The sequence below is a fragment of the Melanaphis sacchari genome, unplaced genomic scaffold (assembly GCF_002803265.2).
Source record: "Melanaphis sacchari strain LSU unplaced genomic scaffold, SCAv2.0 Contig116_pilon_pilon, whole genome shotgun sequence".
In the NCBI taxonomy this organism is placed as follows: Eukaryota; Metazoa; Arthropoda; class Insecta; order Hemiptera; family Aphididae; genus Melanaphis; species Melanaphis sacchari.
This window is the reverse complement of record NW_020270453.1, coordinates 928,441-938,836: the sequence shown is the minus strand read 5'-3', so window position 1 is coordinate 938,836 and position 10,396 is coordinate 928,441.

Genomic DNA, 10,396 nt, shown 5'->3' with positions numbered 1-10,396 from the left:
TATCTTGATGTCGTAATATTAAAATATACCTACCTACAAAATAATAACGTCTAAACTTTGAATATTCTTTAACAACATGAAATATGTAGCCATAATAGTATAACGAGCCAACATGCGTCGTAAATTGTTATGTTTGTGTTATGTAGATTGTCATTGCAGTAAATAACATACTAAATTATTTAAATTATAGTAATATGTACTGTTATTAAACTAAAACTTTAATTATGAATTAAAAAGCTAGTGTGAAATAAATACGGTTATTTAATGTTTAAAATAATAATAAAACACACACATATACGAGTACAATATACAAAACTAATGCATTTTACATTGAAATCTGGTTTCTAATTTATTATTACATATAACAAGCGGTTCTCAAACTGTGGTGCATAGAAGATAGTGTGATGTTATTACAGAAAATTAATAAATTAATATTTTTACTAAATTTTATAATGGATCTACCTACTATTAATTTATGTTTTGTGTAAATAAAATTACTAAATATACTTAAACTATGACGGATGAATCTGATGTACGAGGCTAGATAATTGTTTTTGGACATAATATAATCTATACAATGTACCTACATTGATAAGATTATAAAGTATTTTGTTTTATATATTATATATAATTATGTATACTAAAATAAACGATGTCAGTGGAGAAGTATATTGTTCACACGGATCTTCCTCCACTGGTTATAAATAATAAAAAAACAAGATATTCTTATAAACTACCTATTATTTTTGTACGTTACTTGCTAGTTGCTGTGTTACTCGATTTTAACAAGTTTAAAATTAATCTATCATTTGTTTTATTGTTTTTTCGTTTTGCTTCAATTTAAATATATAATACAAACTCAATTACAATGATTAATTTTATTATTTTCCACTTCTTCATTTTGGAAATATTTTTGATGTAAATGCTTAAAAGTAAATTTAAATCCAATATTGTTAAGATTTGTATTCGTCTTTGTATGTGTTTACATAAAGGATATGTCTGATATTAAGGAAGCAAATTATAAAACTAATCTTATAATGTTCATCAATATTTGATCGAGCACCAGAATACCAGACGTTGTTAGGTACTTATCTGCAGGGTCAAACTCTAATAAAAAATCGTCGGTTTAAATGTCTAACGATTGTATATTAAAACGAAAAATATGTTCGCTACGATAACGACTGTTGATTAATTTCAATGAGCTCAAATTCAACAATTGGTTTAAAGAACTTATTTCTAGTAACCGATGACCTCAGAAAATGATTAGATATAAGCTATTGGTAATAAATAGTACATAGATAACATTTTATTATTAATGATTGGAAATAGGAAATTTAACTTTATTTAATAAATTGAATTATAATATAATCATATAATTTATATCGAATACGCTTAATTTAAAGTATACCATGATTAGACTATGCGTAGCGATGAAATAATACTGGATGAAGAACACAATATTATCATTTGTTATAATTTATTAATTTATGGGTTTAATAAATATATTTAATGACTGTTCGGACAGCTGTAACAATATGACGTGCTGATGTAATATAATGATGTTATCTTAACTCGGCATTGTACAGCGCTGTTGTAACGTTGTCTTATATCACATCGATAGTTTATTACACGAACGTGCTTGCAATTAAAATCAAAATATAATAATAAAATTGTGAGCCCATAGGGATATAGTATATTGTATTAAATTTCAAATAAAATGTCACCCCTCGCAATACACGTGTATCATGCCGTAATAGGTATGTATAATATGTATGTGTTGAATAACAGCGTAAAATGTGTCGAACAAATAAATGTAATATATTATTATTTACTATATTCACTTACATTTAACACAATGTCCAAGATTTAATAGTTGTGTTCAGAAAAAAAAATATCGTATACATAAAATAATTTAAATATAGGTAGGTAGGTACCTACTACCTACCATAACAACTGGTTGTCACACGTCAATTTAACGATACACGATTGTGGTATTGCACTCTTTAGCTACACCAAAATATTCAAATTGCACTTGATCCAATCATTCCTCCATTATAGAACTTAGAAATAAATATTTTTATATATTATTATTTAGAAATTGTATATGTATTATTTATAAATTGAAATAATTCATACCTTTTCGACTAAAAACTCATTTTTACACTAAGCATATTGTTAATGTTTTAAATTTTGAAAAAATAAATATATTTTTAAACTATTTATTAAATTATTGTAATCATTTTAATACAAGCAATTAACTATGAATATTTAAAACAAAAATTATTTTTCCAACCGCAACTGTAAGTATAATTCGTTGTTATAAAAGGTTTTTGTAGGTAATGTAATATCGTAATGACTAATAAATCCAATTCAAGTGTGATATGTGTTTTTTCTATGAATTTATTTATTTGTTAAATGTATTATATACGAGCATGTATCATAAGTGCCTTAAATTACGTGAGTATACGATGTACAACTTTGGGTTTCATATTATGATTTTTTTATGAGTATTAGGTGAACATATAAGAAGTAATCTTAAAATTATTATTTATAAAAAATAAAAATAATAGAAAAAAAGCGTTTCGCATTGACGCAGAGTGTAAGACATCAATCGCCTAACGCTGAAGAACCTTTAAGTACTACTTAAGTGCTACAAACAGGGCAGACAAAATAAATGACTAAAATATATTATACATGACAGTTAAAGAAATTGGGAAAAATATACTTACTTATTATATTTGTTTATACATATTAAGTGTGTCTAATAAATAATAGGTATCTATATTCGGAATATATAATATTATCCTAAATTATATTCTGTAATTCGTCCATAAAAATGTTTTAAAATCTCTAACTGACTAAAATACGTTATAAATGTGAATACTCAAACAATGTAAGTAAATATTCTATACTTAAAAAATATTTAAATAAATTATCCCTAGAAAAAGGCGTCTCAAACATAATCACGTATAAATTAGTTATTTTTGTTATGGTATATATAATATATGTACGTATAAGCCGACAAAAATGTTAAAATAATAAAAGTTATATTTCAATAATAATATATTTACAATACTTTTGTTTAGTTTTTTTTTTTTGCTTAATTAATATTAGCTTAGCAGTATTTAATACCTTATCGTTTATAAATTATACATAAATTAACGATTAAAATATTATAATAGGTATAACAGTTGAAGTTCATTATTTTAACGTAAAACAAAGTGATGTCCATCAATTTTAATTTTTTTAATTTTTATAATTTGATTTATTTCTAGTACTCTATTATTATTGTAAAAGATGATAACTAAAATTTATCGAGAAAATAAATGAATGTTGAAACATTCTTGTTCACTCTAACCATTCTATAATTCATTCTTATATTTTATATTTTATAATTTGTGTAACGAATGTACAGACATAAAGTCATATCGACGTACCTAATTCATAGTTGTAGGTAAAAGTCTAATGATATATTGATATGTAATTAGAATTTACATAGCCATGTTGGATATTGGATATTAATACGATACTTATTTGGATATTAATTTTAGTCTAGATATTGCTATTTACAACTAAATTTATTTGTCTTGATTTAGTTGCATTAAGCAAACATTAAAGTGTCATTTTAGTTTTCAATAAAAAGATTTATTTTAAAAACAGCACTGAACAAGCCGGTAGGTAGTATATCCTGTATAGCTTACCCTGCACAATATATTATATTATAATGCAGGACGCAGATAGAACACATTTTTTTTTAAGCTCGGCAACTAAAGCCATTAGTTATAAGAAGTAGGTACAAAAGGATTTTTTGAGTGTTTTTGTATTAAAGGTTTGTATGAATTGTATTGTAAGATTGTGGAACACGTCTGTGTATATATGTTCACCCGCCATGAATTATATAGGTAAGTATATCATATTATTATATATCTTCTTTATACATTAAGTTTATCATAAATATATTTATATACCTATATAGTATATATATATATATATATATATATATTATGATATCATGTTAAATTTATGGAAAAAATGATATGTTATGTCCTAGAGCATATTTTAAGAATTTTTTACTAGATGGCACTATATCATTATAAGTCATAAGAACTAGCTCAAATATTTACCTCAAGTATCGTGGGCGTAGCTAGGATTTTAATATTAGGGGCAGGGGGGCAGTTAATAACCTTTTTTTTTTTTTGCTCTTTCCATTTTCGGAGTTGGTAAATTGCGTCCCGCAAAAAAGGTCATAGTTATATACTGTGTAAATTGCGGCCCGAGTATATTTTATACATACGTAAATTGCGGCCCGGGTATATTTGAAATGTACGTAAATTGCGGCCCGGGATATTCCGATTTCCGGTCGGTTAGGTTACTGATAAAGAATCATTTATACATGACAAAATGTATGAATTGCAAGCAAAAAATATTACTCAGTTAGACTATGTGCGGGAATTATCTTATAAGTTTTTACCAGTATATTAATTTGAATTTTTATAATAGGTACTATTTTTTTCACTATACACATTTTTACTTATTTTTAATAATATATTTTTTAATTATAAACAAAACAGCAAAACCAATATTTTTAACCATACCAATATGAATACAATTATATTGCCAGTCCTAAGTCTGAAAAATGGGAAGGAAAATATTGATTTTGTAATTTACATAACAATGACAAATATTTAAGTAGGCAAATATATTAAAATATACCGGGGCCGCAATTTACGTATGTATATAATATACCGGGGCCGCAATTTACGTATGTATAAAATATACCCGGGCCGCAATTTACATAAAAAATTTAAAACGGGACGCAATTTACAGCGACCCTCCATTTTATAGTAAAATTTGCACCCCGCCCACGTCGGGTATCTTTTATGTTTTCTACTTGTGACATAGAGTACGAGGCACATTCATTAATCACTAGGTGGCACTTGTGCCACCTACTTTATATGTTAATATATGCTCTGGTATGCCCTCACTTGATCAATATAATTTCATATTACCTTTAACCAAAATACATAATAGCAAGGTTTCATAAAGCATTATTGTATTCATACATAGTTTTAAAACATAGTATATTAAATTTATTTATTGTGTTTAATAATTAGGTATTTATTTGATAAAATAAAACCGTATAATTAATTAAATCAATATAAAAATTGAAATTCCCTAGAACTATACTTAACTATTTAATATATATTATGATACTGTAGGCTATATATCATACTCTAATTTATTTTTTTATTATTAATATTTATAATAATATAAAATATTAATATTTATTATAGGATTTATATTAAATAATATTATGTTGAATATAACAATAATATTTTTAGTAATAAATATTAGTATGATATATACTAAAATATATACACTCGATAAATATTTTATTTTGTAATTTGTACAATGTAATATTTGGTTAAATAAATTAAATTTGTTGAATAAAATTAACAAAAACCAATGTTGATTTAAAAATGATTTTTTAAAAATTTAATATCTTATTAAAATTTAAAATTTAAACACTTAAGTAATAACACTAATAACTAATGAGTAGGAACCAAATAACAGTAGATCAATACGCTGTCAATATAGTATAACAATAGTTAATAATGTTTAGTACACTATACTATAGTGACTATAGTACCTTCCTATAGACTATAATAAATAAAAATCATTACGATTTTTGCTCCATTATTTATTAATTTTTTTAATTGTATTTACCGTACTACAATACGTAATTGCATCCAGCTAGTTTTACAATTTACAGTTTATTCGCTTTCTTATCTATTAATAATAGACTAAAAAGCATCACTCGTGACTGATATTGTTAGTTTGCATGATTGTGAAATATTTAATTTAGATGAAAATACGTATTTTAGACGCAATTTAGATATTTTACATGTTTTAATAATCACCGGCCGCAATGACATTATTTACAATTCCAATAAACATTATAAGTCACAATCGGATGATCCCAATTCCCAATGTCATTTATAATTAAAATAATGGTGTGATTCGTTTTTTAATACGTTTAACTGAATCTACTAAAAATCATAGTCAGTATTTGTCATTTGGCATAAAATTTGGTAAAAAACAAAAATATGAAGCCACAGGCATCGATGTGTATTATTGTGTTTTATTATAAGACGGTCGTGCAAATAATTATTACAAACATATTTTTATTTTTTGGGAGGGGGAGGCAACTTTATAGAAGAAATTATATTTCTTTATAATGTAATAATAATTACATAATTATTCTTAAAACAAATTTCTACATTCTGGGAAAACACGACGTGTTGATCAAATCATTAGAAAAAATATGACCTTAACAATAACATATTATTGGTTTGTACTTGTAGCGGATTCAAAGAATGAACGAGTGTCCCCCCCTTCTATGAGAGTTATATTATGTTGTAGGTGTAATAATATGTGTTAATAATATTTTAATTTATTGTTTCAAACTTTTTTTATAAACTATAAATATTTATTATAAATTAAATTACAATTTAAAATAGTTCATGTTAAAAAAATTAGATTTATACTTTATTTCAAGGCCTAACATAAAATCCTGAGTATTGTGTTTATAAAATTAATATGAAAAATCTCACCCTCCTCCAAAAATAATCCTAGATCCAAATCTGGTTTTTACGTAGGTAATGTGAATTTTTAAATTTTTAAATGTGTAATTACTGTAGGGCTAGGATTTTAATGACCTAAAAAACCTAAAAAAAATGACCTAATAAAAACTAAAAATTATCAAAAAAAATGACTCAATAAGAAAAAATGACCTCATAAAATTATCGAAAAAAATATAATTATATTAATAAATTAATAAATAATAATTAATATTTATAAATATACAAATAAATTCATCTTCTGGTATAATGGCCAATATCATACGTATAATGAATAGATATTGGCACGTTAAATTTAATAATAAATTGATGAAGATAACACGTAATCGAACATTATTATCGATTATTGCTCTGTTAATCTAACGAGTATATTTTATATTTTACATATAAATAATTGGTATTTTGAAGTATTAAATATTTTTAGAACATATGTTTATGATTTTATTTTAATGTTGTATCTTTATATGTTTGTACAATAATTTATAACGATCAATAACGACCATTTAAAATTTTAAAATTTATAAAAATATAACCCAAATTTCAATAAAGTATAAAAAAATGACCGTAAAATCGAAAAAATGACCCTAAATTAAAAAAAGTACAAAAAATGCAAAATAAAAACTATACATTTGAACTCGTAGATGACCAAATCATATTTTGTGCTTGAAAAGCTATATCTTGTAAATCCTAAAAAAAAATGCAAAATCCTATACTATCCTAGCCCTGGTAATTAGTATTATAATGAAACATCATTATAGGTACTAGGTAGCCATTTATAAGTGTCGGATAAATAATTAAATACACAGAAAAAAATATGTATTAAAATTTATTTTGGTTATTATATCATCTATCATCGTAGTTTTGAGAATATCCGCGTATTGCAGCCGATAGATAGGCGCCGGTGGACTACGACAACGCAACATCGTCATAGATAATGGATTACACACACTGATGTTCATTCACTACTCAACGACACCGTTCAAATATATATGTAATATGAACTGCCTAAATATCACTCCTAAAAATATATTATGCTCCAACCCAAATAATACTGAAAATGTATCATGAATCGTAAATATTTTCGATTAGTATTCTTTTTAAGAAACTGTTTTGATGAAAAATAGAATAACCGTTAAAGTAAAGATTAAAGTATTAAACGATCAAGTTAAATATATTAATGCGTGTAAATACGATAAGTTGATATTCAAGGTATACTATAGTACTATACCTCTCTATTTATATTTTATACTTTATATAGAATAGCTAGATTAGTATGGATAGCCGCTTAAGTAATAGGAAAATAATAAGCCTAAATCGCTTTTTTTCAGGATTAGAAAAAAGTCTATTTCTGTTTAGTCTAAAAAAGTTTTTACATTCTTGTTATTTACGTTAATTGAGCCAAAAGGGCCATTTATTCTTATAATATTAATATTGTAGCTCTAATAGCTACTTTTCTTATTACATTTTTACATGTTGGGCAAAAAAGGCCATAATTATTATTAGTATATTATTTATTATTATTATATATCCTATTACCGTAACATAGAGTTACCATTTATTTGTATTGAGTTACCTGATTTCCCTAGCTTTAAATTACACACATACACATTACACACAGTTACACACCTACCGCACACTAGCATTCAATAGTCTTGTTCGGCAAACCCATCCACTTCTACTGAATTGCTAAACACATAATATACACACATACACAGGTCGGTCGGTGTGTGACCGCACAGCGTACGAAGTATTTAGTGACCGGGACGCGCGTATTCATAATTATATGCTCCCGGCCCTAACACTTGTAATGAACTAATAAAGATACCATACCCGCATATTATGTTAAGTATTGTTGGATTCGATAATCAACACGGATCATTTTTAAGAAGTTAATTACAAGCAATTGTTTGTGACAATAGTGTAAAAGAAATAGAGTGCCTGTGCCACATTTCAATAACGCACTACACACAATATACGTATTAATAATAATTATTATTATTACGATATCTGAGTCTAATTATAAACACAAACTGATTAACTTAATGTAACGATTACCTATGTTCAGTGGCGTAGCTAGGAATTTTATTTTAGTTGAGTAGGGGGGGGGGGGCAAAATTTCAAAATTACTCATAATAATCATGGATTATATAAAACCAAATATACAAGTATACACCTAAGTAGTAATTATTAGTAATTAATTTTAGTAAATGAAAATAATAAAAGCAATAATACAATGTAAGACTTAATATTACACAACTTCATACATTTATTTAAAAAAAAGTATTATTTTTAAATAAATACTGAAATTTACTGTGGTAAATTGTTTTACAAACTTACAAATTTACTCTTAACAATTCATCTAACATTTATAATTTCATGCGTCAATCTTGTTCAGTAAATTTATCCATAAAGTCTTGGATTTGAAATTTTTTTTTAAATGTCTTTTTCAATGAATACCAAAATCAATGGCTCAAGTTTTTCCTGTATTATTGTTGTTCTTTATTTACTTTTTACCTAAAATTTTCAGAGGATATTGAGGGGCAAGCATCCCATTTACCTCTCTCATAGCTATGCCATTGCCTATGTTACATGACACCTATGTTTAAAATATCATATAAACTCTATATTACAGACACCACACAACTACCTAACTGTTAACCGATATAAATATGCAACAAATTTACAAAAAATGATTAGTAAAGCTATTATATCATTGCAGATGATATAATAGGTTTATTTTAAGATAATATATTATATTTTATACTTTTATTCTATTTTAGTAATCTATTAAATACTAACTAAATAATAAATGTAATATTTTTGAAAAATGATAATAACTTACCTTAATATTAATAGTAAAATAAATTACTTTAATAATTATATCAAAACAACATAAGAATCATTAAATAAACTTAAATGTGATATATATTGACAGACTGTCTTTGTTCAGAATTAATTACACCCAGGCCCGGACTGGGTCTCTGACGTCTCTGTGCTCCGTTCTACAACACGGTAAGTCGCATGCTTCAATTTTATAATATACTAATTGAGTTTTTTTAAACAATTAATGAGCAAAAAAAAAGGTATTTTTTATATTGTATCTATGGGTGCCTCCTTACTGAGAATAGTTGGCTGGTATTCTCCCAGTCCGGGCCTGAATACACCCATAGTAGTGACTCACCCGAAACCTCATGGTTATTATATTAGTTACTACACGTAGACGCACTTTAATCATATGGACTATAAAGTATTGAGCTTTTCAAACTATATTCTGTTAATATATATATAAAAAAAATTCTATACCACAGAATAATATATTATTTATTCCGTGTCTACTGTTTATACTATCCTAATCCTAGTTATTAATTATTAGCTAGTAGATACTAGTATAGGGCGACCATACGTCTCGTTTCAAACGGGATTGTCTCTTTTTTGATCATCATGATATCATGTCCCGTTGTCCCGACAAACTCCAAAAGATACGCTTTTTATCCCGTTTTTAAAAGATAGTATAGTTTTATTGTTTTAATCCTGTTATTTCCATATTATTAAATAATGTTTGTAAAAAAATATAAAACAATTTTAAAAAGAGCAACATATTATAATTATTATTTTATTATTTTAATAAATATTAAATTGTAACTTAAATGTAATTGGAAAAAATAAAAATTATCATATTTATAAAACTTGTTTGTCCCGTTTTTATTTTTATCAAAATGGTCACTCTATACTAGTATCTAATAATTTTGCCCAAT